Source organism: Kogia breviceps, chromosome X (assembly GCF_026419965.1).
Source record: "Kogia breviceps isolate mKogBre1 chromosome X, mKogBre1 haplotype 1, whole genome shotgun sequence".
In the NCBI taxonomy this organism is placed as follows: Eukaryota; Metazoa; Chordata; class Mammalia; order Artiodactyla; family Physeteridae; genus Kogia; species Kogia breviceps.
Genome location: NC_081330.1, coordinates 128,038,356 through 128,053,359, shown reverse-complemented (window position 1 = coordinate 128,053,359; position 15,004 = coordinate 128,038,356). Strand labels below are relative to the sequence as shown.

Sequence of the window (15,004 nt, the reverse complement as noted above, 5' to 3'; positions counted from 1 at the left end):
GACCCACAGGCACACAGCCTGGGGAGAGAGTCAGCCCTTGGGCTGGGGGAGGGGCCGCGCTGTTCCTGCAGGTTAGTGGCAGGGGAGGGGGCCGCCGTGGGTGAGGTGGGCGCTGAGAGCCAGGGAAGGGTTTTTTAAAAAAAATTAATTAATTAACTTTTGAATGTATTGGGTCTTCGTTTCTGTGCGGGGGCTTTCTCCAGTTGCGGAGAGCGGGGGCCACTCACTCCTCATCGCGGTGCGCGGGCCTCTCCCGTTGCGGAGCACGGGCTCCAGACGCGCAGGCTCAGTAGTTGTGGCGCACGGGCTTAGCTGCTCCGCAGCACGTGGGATCTTCCCGGACCGGGGCTCGAACCCGCGTCCCCTGCATCGGCAGGCGGATTCTCAACTACTGCGCCACCAGGGAAGCCCAGCGAAGATTTTTAAGCAGGAGGTGATGGCGCGGCTCTCTCTTCAGCAGAGGGCAGATGGGTGCGGGGGTGTGGGCCGGAGTCGCATTGCTGCGGGCTCCTGGAGCCGATAGAGAGAAGGCAGGGGATCTGAGTGGTACCCCGGGGCACAGCAGGGTCCACCCAGCGCTTGGCTGGAGGATGCTGGAGATGCCCTGAAGGAGCTGGGTGGCTGCAGGTGCTGGTCACCTCTCCCATGCCATTTGCTGGAGGCCCGGGGCTGCACGGCCATGCGAGTCCCAGCTCCTACGTGCAGGTGGCACCTCTAGAAAGCCCCGGGGAGGGAGCAGGTGTGTTCCAGGGCAGACCTGGCCCCTCCTCTTTGCCCAGGTGTAGTTGGGGTGATGGGCAGGTGTGGTCTCAACACACTTGCCCAGGGCCACGTGGAGCAGGTGTGCTAGGGGCGCCTCCCCTGGGCCTCTGTGACTTCCGGAGGATTCCCGACAGACACTTGGCTTGCTTTGCTGCTGTGTTTTCCATGCGTGGTCCTAGCTGCTTCGAAAGGAGAGGAATCCGTTGGAAAAAAAACTCCCTTTGAGTGTAATAATTACTGAAAAGTAGGCGTCTAGTTCAACCATTTCGGTCACTTTGACTCAATTTTTGTCCTTTTTTTTTTTCCCCCCTCCTTTTTATGAAGCATCAGTCAAAATAAGGATGTCACAAACGAAACAAAGGCTAGGTATTGGCTGGGCTTCTCTGGAAGGGAAGATTAGAGTCGTTTTGTTTTTCTTGTTTTAAATAACATGCAGCCAGCGATATCCTGGTGAGGATTAAATGTCATAATGATGATTTCAGGAGCTATAGAAGTGAGGAGATAGCTGAAAGTTCAGATGCCCCTTTCATTAAAAAGAGTTAGGAAGAGTGTCTGGACATGGACGTGTGTTCACCGTTGAAGGGATTACAGACCACGTGTAGAAATGACCTCTGTGCATAACAGAAAAAACAGTAATTTAAAAGTTCAGTAAATATCAAACAGCCCTGGGCTGACAGCCTGCATTTTGGGGCCCCAGTTCCAGTAGTAGTATTGAAAGCTAGACTTCCCTTGTAATTTAGCCCCAAGCTGTAGCCCCATATAAATAATATGAAAACTGTATCTCGTCAAATGAACCACCAAATTTTGCACAGATCAGTAACCATTCTGGCTATGTGACTTCTGCCTAATTGATTGCACTCTAGAATAAAAATCGATGGCTATGTAATTGAATAAACCTTTTCCATGCTTTGTTCTCTTAGCTTTCTTGTTATTCTTAATTGTAGATTGTATTTTTTAAAAAATTTTTAATATTTATTTAGTTGCTCTGGGTCTTAGCTGCGTCAGGTGGGCTCCTTAGTTGTGGCACTCATGTGGGATCTATTTCCCTGACCAGGGATAGAACCCGGGCCCCCTGCATTCATTGGGAGCGTGGAGTCTTAACCACTGTGCCACCAGGGGAGTCCGTTGTAGATTGTATTTAAATTGTCATTAGATTGTTTTTTTTTTTTTTTTTTTGGCGGTACGAGAGGCTCTCACTGTCGTGGCCTCTCCCGTTGCGGAGCACAGGCTCCGGACGCGCAGGCTCAGCGGCCACGGCTCACGGGCCCAGCCGCTCCGCGGCACGTGGGATCCCCCCAGACCGGGGCGCGAACCCGTGTCCCCCGCATCGGCAGGCGGACTCTCAGCCACTGCGCCGCCAGGGAAGCCCTAGATTGTATTTTTATAGTTGGGCCTTCAATTCATTAAAATTATATGCTGTGAAAAGGTATTGCTTTTCAGGTATACACTTTTCAGGTATTACTTTTCTCAGAAAGAGGGAGGATCTGAGAAAGTCATTTTTTGGTTTTTGGCTATGTTTTGTTCTTGGTGGTAATCAGGAAATCATGTTTCAGGTTTAAATAAACAACGTTTAGGTTTTAGGCGAATGAGGTTAGTACCTTCTGGGTTTTCCCTGAAATCGTTCTAGTTTAACTGTTTAAGCGTTTTAAAAAAAAAATCATTGATTTCTAGTGAGAGAAGGGAAACACGTTAAGTTCAGATACATAAAACCTAGAAGTCTTCCATTGATTCTCCCCGCCTCCCAGGAATGATGCGTTTGGACAAAAGTAATTGCACGGAACCTTTCTTAGTTCCAGAGTTTAGAGTCTCCGAGTCCAGGGAGCAGTGGTGGGAAGCGAGAGAAGCATTCTGGGGGTTGGAAGGCCTGCGAGCGGATCAGCAGCCCCCTGTGCTTCTGTGATCCCGGCACACAGGAATTCTGCCCTTTGGCACCGTGCAGGGTCTTGATTGGGCCAGGCCCGCTAACGTAGCTGTTTTCCCCCATTCAGACGCTGCATTAGGGTTCAGAACCTGGGCCGGGTAGGGAGAGCCTCTCAAGCCAAACACTCCCAGAAGTCCCAGGTGGGGTGCAAGGGAATGCCACCCACTGGTACCGCCAGCATCTCTGCTGCTGCTGCTGCTGCTGCTGCTGCTGCTGCTGCTCTGCTGAAAGGAATGAAGCAGTCTCCCTTCTTGCAGTGCAGGAGCTCGTTTTCAGATGTGCTGGAGTAAAAGCAGGAAAGATTTTGGACTTCCCTGGTGGCGCAGTGGTTGAGAGTCCGCCTGCCAATGCAGGGGGACACGGGTTCGAGCCCTGCTCTGGGAGGATCCCACATGCCGTGGAGCAGCCGGGCCCGTGCCCCACAGCTGCTGACCCTGCGTGCGTTCTGGAGCCCGTGAGCCACAACTGCTGAGCCAACGTGCCGCAACTGCTGAAGCCCGCGTGCCTGGAGCCCGTGCTCGGCAACGGGAGAGACCACCCAATGAGAAGTCCGCGCACCGCAACGGAGCTTAGCCCTCGTTCACTGCAACTGGAGGGAGCCTGCGCACAGCAACGAGGACCCGGTGCAACCAAAAATGAAAACAAATAAATCAATTTATTTTAAAAAAAAGAAAAAGCAGGAAAGATTTCTCCTGCATGAAAGATCACTATTCTTACATCAGGAGCTTTGGAAAAATAACTCCTCCATATCAAAATACAAAGGTTATGGAATAGTATGTGCTTGGAGTAGCTGTAAAGGGCTCCATCTAGAAACTTGAAGTTTCAAAAATTTCTCTGTGCAGCTCAGTATTAAAGAAAAAAACCAGACTGCTCTTGAACAAAATGAAAGGAATTGCAAGGAATGTATTTTAAGCCTGCTTCATTGACTGGGGTAATTACCTATGATTCTGTCTTCTGAGTAGAGACCACATTCATTGTGTAATTAGTTTGTGCTTCAAGAAAACAGTATTTGCACAGATACCCTCCTGACAGCATGAAATTTTAGCTTTTAAAGCTTTTTGGGTTCTCACTAGATGGTGAGAATCTGGGGTTCTATTCCCATCATCCACTTGGCAGTGAGAAAATTAATGGGGTGACATTTTAGGGAAACTTACACGCGTGGTAACTTCTCTTCCTGTGTTTATATCCACACTGACAAGAATGCACCCTGGCTAGCTCATTGTTTAGGAACTTGGGTGTTAAGGAGAGTCTGCACAGCCCTCGACACCGGGGTGCTCAGGCTGTGTTCACGGTACCGTCTGTATTGCATGAGAGCAAAGGGCGGAGCTGCTTCCCTTCGGGAGGAAGAACCTGTGGGTGTGTTTGAAGCTCTCCGGGTCACTCCACCTGGACCTGTGGCCTCCTGCAGCTGTATGACCCCCTTAGCATGAGCTTCGCCAGGTAGCAACTCCAGGGCCTGGCAGCCCGGGGCCCAGCATTCCCCTGGGAGCTGCTTCCCCACTTCACTGTCCAGCGCCTGACACGTTTTAGCTACTCAGCGAATGTGTTACGCAACGGCCTTTGTCAAAGTCAAGGGCACCTTTCTTCCTTTTTCTTTCTTTTTGCATATTGGGTTTTTTTTTTTTTCTGCACTTTTTTAACACCTTTATTGGAGTATAATTGCTTTACAATGGTGTGTTAGTTTCTGCTGTATAACAAAGTGAATCAGCTCTACATATACGTCTATCCCCATATCTCCTCCCTCTTGCGTCTCCCTCCCACCCTCCCTATCCCACCCGTCTAGGTGGTCACAGAGCACCGAGCTGATCTCCCGGTGCTGTGCGGCTGCTTCCCACTAGCTGTCTAGTTCACGTTTGGTAGTGTAGATGTGTCCCTGCCAAAGCAAGTTTCTGGTCATCCAGAGTGAGCTCCTCGTGGATAACCGAGCTGTATGTGTCACTGCTGGGCTCGGGTGACCCAGACAGAAGAGCTTGATATAAGGTAACCATAACATCTAAAGTTTACACCAAATGACTTTTCTTTGATAGCTCTCATTTTACTTGTTTCAGATCTCGATTTCTAAGAGTAACTTCACTTTCATTTAAGCACGGTAACAACAACAATAACACAATCACTGCGTAGATTCTCACTTTTCACAAGATGAGCAAGAGTTGGGAAATCTCGTCCAGAGGCGCAGATGCATTTGTAAGATGGACCGTGGCAAGGCGTGCCGAGCCTTAAAGCCTCCGGTCAGCTTTAATACCCGAGTGACCCTGACTCCTGGAAGTGTCCCTGTAGGTTTGGGGTTTGTACGGGAAAGGGCAGGACTTCACAGTTCTTCTGGGTGGGGGGCGGTGGATTGAAACCCTGGCTGCAAATTGGAATCACCTGGAGGAGGGAGGGGCTTTGAAAGCTATCGAAGCCTGGCCACACCCTAGGCCAGTTAAGTCCGGGTCTCGGGCGTGGCCCAGTGTCAGTGACTCTGAAGCTGGCCAGGAGGTGCGAATGTGCAACAAGGGGGCGAATCACGGCCTTACATTTTAGCGTTTACCCGTGTTGGTAGCTTTACAGACAGGCACCAAGAGCTCCCTGCAAAACTCAAGAAGAAAATTCAGTCCGTCTGGCCAGAGGTCCCCCGGTACCCTTACAGGTGTGTTTTCTGAACCCGAGGAGGCATGTTTTCAGCCGGGGCAGGGAAGCAGGGTCAAGCTCTGGCTGGGTTCTGGTGGCCAAGGGGGTCACGGGAAGCGGGGGTGGGGTGGGTGGGGGTGGGGCAGCCTGCATGCTGAGGCTGGAGCCGAGGGATTTTAACACAGCAGGAGAGCTGGGGTGCTGAGCTGTGCTTATGGGGTCCTGGCTGCCAGTTGCAGGCCTGCCAGGTGCCGGGGTGGACGCTAGAAGTGGGCATTCTCTAGGTGGGGTTTCTGAGTCGGCAGCATTCTCCTCAGGGAGCTTGTCAGAGACGCAGAGTATCAGGCCCTGCCCCCGACCCGCTGCTTCAAAAACCGCACCAGAAACTCAGGCTTGGGGGAGCTTAGCAGGGTGTGTTTAAGGCCTTCCGGGGGCTCCTGTTTGTAGCACAGGTTTGGGAACCTCAGCTGTATATCCTTTCTCTCGCTTACTCTTCACACCTGCTCTGTGGAAGCACTTGTTATTCTGTAACACGTTACAGCTGAGGAGATCCTGCTTTTACGTTTTCCAGCTGCTGGAAATAGAGGCTCGGGGGTGTATCAGTCCCGGGACGGGGGAGCTGCGAGCCGCGGTCCGCCGGGTGCCCCGGGGCTCTGGGTGCGGGCACAGGACCTGGGGCCACTTGGAAAGCCCCTGCACCTCGAGTCCATCAGCTTTATGACATCCCCTTCCAAGGCTGACAGGATTAAATGAAGTGTGAGGTATGTAAACGTGACACCAGCAGTTGGTGTTAATAGATCGTTAGCTTTTGTCGTTTCTTTTAATCTTTTTAAAGGTTACATACCGTGTGGTTCCGTTTATTTGATATTCTTCTTTTTTTTTTTTTTTTTAATTTTTGCGGGACGCGGGCCTTTCACCGTCGCGGCCTCTCCCGTTGCAGAGAGCAGGCTCCGGACGTGCAGGCCCAGCGGCCACGGCTCACGGGCCCAGCCGCTCCGCGGCATGTGGGATCTTCCCGGACCGGGGCACGAACCCGCGTCCCTTGTATCGGCGGGCGGACTCCCAACCACTGTGCCACCAGGGAAGCCCGATATTCTTCTTTTTTAAAATAAATTTATGTATGTTATTTATTTGTTTTTGGCTGCGTTGGGTCTTTGGTGCCGTGCGCCGGCTCTAGTTGCGGAGAGTGGGGGCTACTCTTGTTGTGGAGCACGGGCTCCAGGCCGTGCTGAAGCCCCACGAGGGCTTCAGTAGTTGTGGCACATGGGCTCAGTAGTTGTGGCTCGCGGGCTCTAGAGTTCAGGCTCACTGGTTGTGGCGCACGGGCTTAGTTGCCCCGCGGCATGTGGGATCTCCGCGGACCCGTGTCCCTTGCATTGGCAGGTGGATTCTCAACCGCTGCGCCACCGGGGAAGCCCATATGGTTACCTTTCAGCAAACACTTAAGCGGCCCTTGTGGGGGGTTACTTTCTACTTTATGCCCTGCTGTAGCGCTTTCGGTTTTTTAACAACATCATGGCCTGTGTATACATATACACAAGCCTGTAAACACAAGATAGTAAAGCCATGGTTATTTCCACTTGAACAGGCAAGTAGGAGACAAAGCAGGGGTAGCGTAAAGACCTTAGAATTATGCATGAGTCACGAAACAGGATGCTTGTGAATTGAGCTTAGACAGGCACTTAAAATCTCTGGGCACATGGGCTTCCCTGGTGGCGCAGTGGTTAAGAATCCTCCTGCCGCCGGCTGCTCTGGTGCCGCCGTGATCGTCTCTGTGCGCTGCTTCACGGCCGGCAAGATCGTGGGCAGCAAGTGGGAGGCCTACCTGGGGCTGCTGCAGGCTGCGTACACCGAGGGGGGGCGCCCTGGATGTGCTGGGCCTGAAGCGCTCCTGCTGCCGCCGCATACCGCTGTCCCACGTGGACCTGATCGAGAAGCTCCTCAACTCCGCGCCCCTGGAGAAGTGACTCCGGCCCGGCAGGCCGCGTCTCGTTCTCGGGAGGTGTGGGGAGCTGGAAGCAAGGCCCGCCTGCCCGTGGCCCTGTCGGCATGGGTCTCCCTCTCTGGAAAGAACCACCCAGTAAATGTTTTTGAGGACCACCACACACACACACAGAAAATCTGCCTGCCAATGCAGGGGACACGGGTTCGAGCCCTGGTCCGGGAAGGTCCCACGTGCTGCGGAGCAGCTAAGCTCGTGCACCACAACTACTGAGCCTGCGCTCTAGAGCCCGCGAGCCACAACTATCGAAGCCTGCGCGCCTAGAGCCCGTGCTCTGCAACAAGAGAGGCCACTGCAATGAGAAGCCCGCGCATCACAACCAAGAGTAGCCCCCATTCTTTGCGACCAGGGAAAGCCCGCGTACAGCAACAATGACTCAATGCAGCCAAAAATAAAATAAATTAAAAAGAAATAAATTTTAAAAATAGTAATTAAAAAAAAATCTCTGGACACAGTTCTCTTCTACCTCTAAACTTGGCGTGCACAGGGTGGTTTGGGCAGTGGGCCAGAGCGTGTTAGAAATGTTACGGCAACACCAGTCGGGTCCCCCGCTTTTCAGTGTCCCTGCAGTAGCTCTGATTGGTGTGTTTGGCCAGGCGGACGCATGGTCAGAGGTGGCAATGAACAGAGCTGTCCTGTGGCCATGGAATCCCGGGGATGCCCCGTCATCATGCTGGGAGAGGTGGTACCAGGGCCATCGTCTGTCCAAACAGCAGGTGGCTACACACTTGCTTCCCTTTCGGTCCTTAGGGTGACAGGGGCCCACTGAGGGTTCTAGGGCTTACAGGCTGGGAGTCCATCCTAGTTACAAGAGATTTTTTTTTTTTTTTTTAATATGACATAAAACTGGAACAGAGAACTTCAGGGTTGAGAAATTGCTTTTGGCTGCAGAGGAATCACAAATGAGGGTATTTTCTGAAGTTAGCGTCTAAGTCAGGTTGAAAGTATGATTCCGCCCGAGACAAAGAGCGTATACCTGTTTGTCGGGGCACAGTTCCCTGAATGCTTATTATGACCTGCCAGTTGGGGTAGGTACCAAGGTTAGTCATGCTGAGTGTTTTTAGGGTGAGAAAACCCAGGGCTGGGATCTCCCACATATGATTCAGGCGTCAGGTTCAGTTGGGAGAGCATTTCCAGCCAGTGCCCCTGAGGATCGAGAGCTACTAGCTTCAGAAAATGATCAGGCTATTTCAGGTCTCCGGCGGCACGTGCAGGTGCTTCCGAGGGTTTGGACTTGGAAGAGGTAGAGGACTCGCTTTTTGCACTTTGTCAGTGAGCGTGTTCAGCTTGGCCGGAGACGGAAAGGAAAACTCAAACCCGGGGCCGGGCGCGCGCGGGCCGGGGCTGCTTTCTCTGATTGAGTCTTGTGGGGCTCTGTGCTGGCTTCCTGTGACTAGAGTGTGTGTGCGGGTCGCCGGGACAGCTGGTGACGTCGGCAGGCTCGGTCGTTAGGAAGCCGTCCGTTCAGAAGCAGGCCGACGCGGTAGGGAGCGGGCAGAGCCCGTTCTCGGGAGGTCGCCACAAGCTGGCAAAGCAGCCGAGCCCGAGCCCGAGCGTGGAGCGCGCGCGTGTGTGGCTGTGAGCGGGGAGCGCGCGGCGGGGCCGTGAGTCACCGGGCGCCCCCTGCTGGTCCGGCATCGAAGTGTGCACCGTGCTCCGGGGCCCTGTCACTGGCTGCCGGCCGGCGTCGTCCTGACGCCCCCGTCCCCTCCCCCGCCCGGCTGGCTCATTCACCAGCTGCTCCCCCGGCCGGGGTTAAGGTGTCAAGTATTTGATGTCTCTTGTTTGTGTCTAGGTCACAGGAGAAACCCACCTAATAAATGGGTCAAAGCGGGGAGGGTCAGGGCTTATTCCTCCCGGTTTCCGCAGCAGGAGTGGCCAGAGGCGAGGGTTTCGCTGTGACCAGCCAGCCGTGCACTTGAAGAAGAGGGAAGCGAGTCGCCAGGACTGCGGGGAGTGTTTTCCTTCAGCCTCTAGCAAGTGTTTTCTGGTATGGCTCTGGTAGAGGGAAACTGCAGGCAATCCTTAGACTCTGTCCGCTAGGAAGTGACACATCTGAAAACTGCAGCCTGGTGCAGAGCTCACCAAGCACCCTTAACCGTCTGCCTGGGCCAGCAGGCTGCTTTCATCGGGAACACGTGGGCCTCAGTGGGGAGGGGGCGTTCTCTTACCAGCCGTTTCTCATTGCCTGTCTGGAGAAATGAAAGCTTGCCGCCCGTTTCTCTCTGGCTTTCCCGTTAAGACTAGTCACACTCGTCCCGTGGCCAGTCTCTCCTCTAAGAGTGAGAATTCCATTCTGAGTTTTTCCAGTATTTTTCAAGTTCCCCTCTCCTAGGTCATGATTCTGAAAATAGTTCAGAATCCTAGGTGTGACGACTGAGCTGCAGACTATTTTTGCTCGTAACCTTATCGCGAATCTCTCTACGTTTTTAGCCTCCCCTTACCCGCAGGGAGCTCATAACCCCAAGCACTTAGTTACTAAGACATTGACCACGGAATGGTGACCTGCGAGCACATTCGTACATGTGGCTGATGACAGGAACGGAGGCCCTGAGAGAGCCGGACCATTTCGGTTGCAGGGAGCCAAGGCGTATTGTAGTACCCCGAGTAGGAAAGGGAATCCGCGCAGTCACCCAGCTGGGACATCTCCAAGATGCATCGGGCATGATGGGAGAGTGGCTTGTACCAACGCTGGAGGCCCGTGTCTCCCTCTACCACCTCCTTAGGTCTGATTGTGTCCCTCCTGCTGGTGGCTTCTCCGGCAGACTTCCCCACGGGATGGGAATGGTGGCTGCACGTGGCCCTGGGCTTGTGCTCTACAGGCCTGCCTTCTCAAAGCGGGGGGGGTCCCTTCCTCCCTGGTGATGTCTGGGGGCACTTCTGTCAGCTGAGGGGGAAGGTGGCTCCTGGCATCTGGTGGAGAGAGGCCAGGGACGCTGCTCGCCGCGCGGCGGTGCACGGGGCGCCCCGCCGCAGAGAGCGGTCCGTCCCGGCGTGTCAGCAGTGCTGGGTTGAGAACCACCACGCCAGACCCAGCGGCTGGTCCCTGGCGTGGGTTCAGCGGTGTGCCTTCGTCGTTGGGAATGGGGCAGGGCAAACAGGACGGTGCTGGGGACACCTGTGGGGGACAGATGGTTTCCTCAAGAGGAGGGAATGTTCACAGATAAAAAGGAATCTCTGGAGTTAGCTGCTAGGTGAGGGCCCCCGGGGGGGCCCCGCCTTTGTGTTCTCCGGAGTAGTGAGTACACAGCGGACGCTCCGTAGACGCTTGCTAAAATGCATGGAAGCTGCGGATGCATCTGGAGCTCTTCAGGCAGGCTTGCACAGCTCAGCATTCACTGCTGTGGCCAGGTGTTAGGAGTTTTGGGAACGTACTGCAGATCAACCAGGGGTAATTGATGAGCTCTGCAAAGTCATCTGACACTGCCCCTCGGTGCCCTCCCCAGCCCCCTTTCTCTGCCTTGGTTTTGTTTTGTTTTGTTTAAAAAAAATAAATTTATTTTATTTATTTATTTTTGGCTGCGCTAGGTCTTTGTCGCGCGGGCTTTCTCCAGTTGCGGCGAGTGGAGGCTACTCTTTGTTGCGGTGCACGGGGCTTCTCATTGGATGGCTTCTCTTGTGGAGCATGGGTTCTAGGTGCGCGGGCTTCAGTAGTTGTGGCACGCGGGCTCAGTAGTTGTGGCTCGCGGGCTCTAGAGCACAGGCTCAGTAGTTGTGGGGCACGGGCTTAGTTGCTCTGCAGCATGTGGGATCTTCCCGGACCGGGGCTCGAACCCGTGTCCCGTGCATTGGCAGGCGGATTCTTAACCACTGTGCCACCAGGGAAGCCCTCTGCCTGGGTTTTGTTTGTACAAACCTTGCCGCTTTGTCAGCTATTTTTACACCCACCCTTTTCCCTGCCCTGTAGGTACCATTTCTTAGTTAAACCCCCCTCCGTTTCTTCACGTGTCATCTGCAGACCCTGATGATGTCTTAGGGCAAGAAGGGACTGGGAGTTACACACCCTTGTGTGATGGAGAAAACACCAGGATAATCCTAAAAGGAAGTTTGTTTGGGGTTGTTTCTTTAAAAAAAAAAAAATTAACACAAATGACACAATTATATAGTTACTTTTTTTTTTTTATAGTTACTTTAAAAATTTTATTTATTTATGTATCTTTGGCTGCGTTGGGTCTTCGTTGCTGCGCGCTGGCTTTCTTTAGCTGCGGTGAGCGGGGGCTACTCTTCATTGCGGTGCACGGGCTTCTCTTTGCAGTGGCTTCTCTTGTTGCGGAGCACGGGCTCTAGGCACGCGGGCTTCAGTAGCTGTGGCGCGCAGGCTCAGTAGTCGTGGTGCATGGGCTTAGTTGCTCCGCGGCACGTGGGATCTTCCCGGACCAGGGCTCGAACCCGCGTCCCCTGCATTGGCAGGTGATTCCTAACCACTGCGCCACCAGGGAAGACCCTATATAGTTACTTCTAAAGAGTCATAAAAACAATGGTAGTGGATATGGATTAAAAAAAGCAATAATTATTCCAGCCTGGGGTTTCAGAGACTTGTGCAAAATAGACGCAGGCTTACCGCCTTCTTTTTAAAACAAACTAATTAATTAATTTTGGTCGCGCCGGGTTTTAGTTGCGGCTCGTGGGCTCCTTAGTCGCGGCAGGCATGTGGGATCCAGTTCCCTGACCAGGGGTCGAACAGGGGCTCCCGTCATTGGGAGCTCAGAGTCTTAACCACTGGGCCACCAGGGAAGGTCCCTAAACTTACCTCCTTTGAGTATCTTTATTACGTGGCATTTTTCCCAGTTATAAATTTGTGGACTGGCAGTGTGACATTATAGGGTGACATCTGGGTTTTTTTTAAGACTTTATTTTTTAGAGCGGTTTTAAATTGACAGCGCAATACAGAGATGTCCAGTATACCCACCCCCCATACACACACAGCCCCCGCCCTTATCAGTGTCCTCCACATTTGTTACCAGGGCTGAACCTATGTTGGCTCCCCATTTTCAGCAAGTCCGTAGTTTACGTTGGGGTTCACTCTTGGTGTGGGACAGTCTCAGGTTTGGACAAATATATAATGATATCTATCCATCATTATAATATACAGAATAGTGTCACTGCCCTGAACGTCCTCTTTGCTCCACCCATTCATCTCCTGATGAATCTTTACACGGATGTCTGCATAGTTGAACCTTTTCCAGAGTGTCGTATAGTTGGAATCCTACAGAACGTAGCATTTTCAGATTGGCTTCCTTTATGTAGTAGTTATGCGTTAAGGTCCCTCCATGTGTTCTCATGGCTTGATAGCTCGTTTCTTTTTAGTGCTGTGGAGCAGAAAGTTATGTTCCTTCTTATGGAATGAAATTTCGATTAAAAAAAAAAATTCCCTGCCCCTCGTTTGTCCTTCTCCTCCCTGGCTTGCTGAGCAGGTTCTCTTCTGTGCCCATTTGGTCCTGTACAGTGTCTTTGGAAATGATATCCCTCAGTGCGCGTTTATTACGTAGCAAATTCTTTGCTACGTGTAGGACATAAATTATCCATTTGATTCCTCAACAGTGACAGCGCTTCGCTGTGCACTGTTATTCCTACTGATAAATGAGGAAACTGGAGTGTGCACACCTTAGTTAGTCCAAGACTGTGAGCCAGTACTTAGCGGATGCAAATCGGGGCTCTCGCATTCTCGATCCTGGGTGCTTTGCGCCTGCACCGTCTCTGGTGGGAGTGTGTGCTTGCGTATGGTAACGTGGGTGTCCTCCAGTAGGGCAGGGCCGAGGGTTCCCTGAGGACACCACGAGGTGGTCTAGACCATCTTCAGAACACTGTCGATCTTCGCTGTTGGGGTTGAACAGGAGTCACTGCAGAAAATACTCTTCTGTTTGGTTAAAATCTGCTGTAAGGAGTGAAGTAAGTCAGAAAGAGAAAAACAAATGCCGTATGCTAACACGTACATATGGAATCTAAAAAAAAAAAAAAAAAGTCATGAAGAGCCTAGGGGCAGGACAGGAATAAAGACGCAGCCGTAGAGAATGGACTTGAGGACACGGGCAGGGGGAAGGGTAAGCTGGGACGAAGTGAGAGAGTGGCACTGACGTATATACACTACCAAATGTCAAACAGCTAGCCAGTGGGAAGCAGCCGCATAGCACAGAGGGGTCAGCTCGGTGCTCTGTGACCACCTAGAGGGGTGGATAGGGAGGGTGGGAGGGAGAAGCAAGAGGGAGGGGATATGGGGACATATGTATACGTATAGCTGATTCACTTTGTTATACAGCAGAAACTAACACACCACTGTAAAGCATTTCTACGCCAATGAAGATGTTAAAAAAACAAAAGAAAACCTGCTGTAAGGAATTTGTATTTCTAGCTGAGATGCAAACTTTGTTCGCGTCCTTTAAGTCCTATGTCTTGTTTTGTTTGAATGTTACTCGGTGAAATTAGCTCTTGTCTTAAAAAAGTACAACTGCAGGGCTTCCCTGGTGGCGCAGTGGTTGAGAGTCCGCCTGCCGATGCACGGGACGCGGGTTCGTGCCCCGGTCCGGGAAGATCCCACGTGCCGCAGAGCAGCTGGGCCCGTGAGCCGTGGCCGCTGAGCCTGCGCGTCCGGAACCTGTGCTCCACAACGGGAGAGGCCACAGCAGTGAGAGGCCCGCGTACCGAGAAAAAAAGAAAAAGAAAAGGACAGCTGTCCCCTTATTTGGGCCCTTCTTCCTCCAACTCCTCTGTGGCTCTGTCCTCTCCTGTCCCCACTTATCTCTCTGAACGTTCAGCCCCTTGGGAGCCTTCCCTCCCGGTGTGGTCCGCCCAGTCGGGTTCTGGGTGCCGGCCGGGTCCTCCCGCCGCTCCACTCCCCGCAGTTTCTCGTGCTCTCTGCGGTCATGGACTTAGAGATCCTTCGATGCTTTGCCTCATGTGCGGTGGACCGTGCAGCTGTAAGCGCGGTTTGACGTCCCCTTTGACAAGCAAGGGAGAGCTGGAAATGCCCTCTCTCCGAGCTGGCCGGGAGGAGGTCAAGGCCTAGAGGTCCGATTGGGTGGGCAAGTTGCTGCTCGAAGGCGCCGGATTAGAGACGATCCCCCGGGACAGGGACAGCGGAGAGGGGAGGGGGGCAGGTGAGGGAAGAAGGGGACAGCTGGATGGAGAGGAGCAGGTGTGAACACCCACGCAGTGAAGGCACTAGAAACGTTGGCATAACAGCGGTCCCGCGCTGGCGTGAGAAGGCGTCCCCGAGGAACCTCGTCTCTGCGCTGGCGGGACCCGTCCTACCCGCCTGCCTTCTCGCTCACCCTGCGAAGTCCCCAGCCCTGTGGGCGGCTTCCCCTATAGGAGGCCTTGGAGCCTCTGGGGAAGGAGTCAGGACGGGCGTCATCCGGGAGGGGAGGGGAGCCCCAGGAGCGAGGGGCTGCGTGTGACGACCGACCGTCACATCAGAGCTGAGCAGAAACGGCCCCACACGCACCCCGCCAGGGCGCGCACGGGAGCGCGCTGCCGGCGGCCGCAGAGCCGTCCCCAGGGCCTGGCCAGTGCGGGAGGGAGGAGGTGTTGGCGTGCCCACTCCCCCTCTGCCTGATCGCTGGCCTCCAGCTCACGGGGAAGGTCCGCTTCGCCCTGGATCGGCCCCGGCCCTTGAGCAGCCCCTGCAGCGCCAAGCCCCAGAAGGTGCCCTCAGAAGGCGCGGGCTGGCGTGTCCTCCTTGGCCTCCCGAGGTCGTCCCCGCGCACCCCGAC

General features: G+C 53.5%; 1 protein-coding gene and 1 pseudogene across 5 annotated transcripts in view; both read left to right on the top strand.

Moving 5' to 3' along the window:
* The window catches only part of SHROOM2 (shroom family member 2), a 135,675-nt gene that overhangs the window by 18,843 nt on the left and 101,828 nt on the right, over positions 1-15,004 (top strand). The gene's annotated exons all lie outside the window — the stretch shown is intronic.
* LOC131748009 (DNA-directed RNA polymerases I, II, and III subunit RPABC5 pseudogene) lies at positions 6,993-7,260 on the top strand (annotated as a pseudogene).